General features: G+C 56.6%; 1 long non-coding RNA gene across 1 annotated transcript in view; it reads left to right on the top strand.

The window, feature by feature from the left end:
* The first annotated feature begins 807 nt into the window (after positions 1-807).
* Positions 808-1166, top strand: part of LOC118234883 — a 42352-nt gene continuing 41993 nt past the window's right edge. The window contains exon 1 of the long non-coding RNA XR_004766741.1: positions 808-903. This is a non-coding gene — a long non-coding RNA (uncharacterized LOC118234883). The remainder of the gene's footprint in view (positions 904-1166) is intronic.

Raw genomic sequence — 1166 nt, 5'->3', positions numbered from 1 at the left:
TAATTTAACATGTTTTGCAGCCCTTCTTCTGAGCAGAATGAACAGCTACAACCAAGAGGGAACAGTTTTGCAGGACTGACCGGCTACGGCATCCCTTGCTTACAGGTTGAGCCTGTCACGTCAGACTGATATATAATAGATGTCAGTAGTTTTCTCAGTGCTGTTAATTTGACTACATTTGCAATTCTGGGGTCTTTTCCATGCGTTCATGCTATTTACTGTTTATGTCAGAGTAACACACTAGCATCTGCTACTGTGAACCTTTGAACCACCTTTTGATTGCCCACGGGTCTGAAGGCATTTTGCTGAAGGTTTTGTGCTCGGTCGGCGCCCGCACGTATGGACACGCATGCAAAAACAGACGCAGCATGCTACACAGCCACCACGGTGCCATCTGTGAAAAATAAAAACCTCTTTCACAGAGCCTTGTTTTTTTTTTATTCTTGCCCCCCCCCCCTTACACCACCCCCTTCCCCAACCCAGTCTTTCAGATTCGAGCTCCAGGTCAGTTCCCCCTGCCAAGTTTTGTGGCCTGCCATATTGTCTGCTCTGCTCAGCTATTCGAAAAATGTCGAACATCAACAATGGCCTTCGGCGGCGCATTGTCGCCATTTGTATGAAGCGATCTTGGCTGAATGAGACGGTCCCAGAGCTGGCGCGGCGGGCTGCGCTGCGCTGCGCTGCGCTCCGAGGGGCCGCCCGCCTTCCCCGGGCGCTCGCACGCGCGGCCCCCCGGCTCCCGCCGCTCTCCCCTCCCGCGCGAAACACCCCGCGCGCTCGCTGGCTTTCCCTCTCTTTTGTGTGCGGCGGCGGGGCGTGCGGCTCCCCCCGGCGCGGGGGGCGAAGACGCAGGACGGCGAGCCTGGCTGCTCCGGGAGCCGCGGCGAGGTCGCGCGGATGGAGGTGAGTCTCCCCCTGTAGGGAGTGCGCCGGGGAGACAGAGGGGACGTGGGGGAGCTCCGCCGAAGCATCGTCTGCGTAGCGCCTGGTCAGTGTTAACAGCTGTGAGGCCAGGGTGCAGAACCAACCCTGTGGTGGAACTGGAGCCTGTAGATTAGTAAGAGACGGGGGAGTGTGGGGGATCACACACCTATGTGTGTGTGTGTGTGTGTGTGTGTCTGTATGGGAGGTGTTCAGTTGTTGCAAGATATTTATTCTTTAATGGG

Source organism: Anguilla anguilla, chromosome 9 (assembly GCF_013347855.1).
Source record: "Anguilla anguilla isolate fAngAng1 chromosome 9, fAngAng1.pri, whole genome shotgun sequence".
Lineage (NCBI taxonomy): Eukaryota > Metazoa > Chordata > Actinopteri > Anguilliformes > Anguillidae > Anguilla > Anguilla anguilla.
This window is presented reverse-complemented; position numbering and strand designations above follow the sequence as displayed.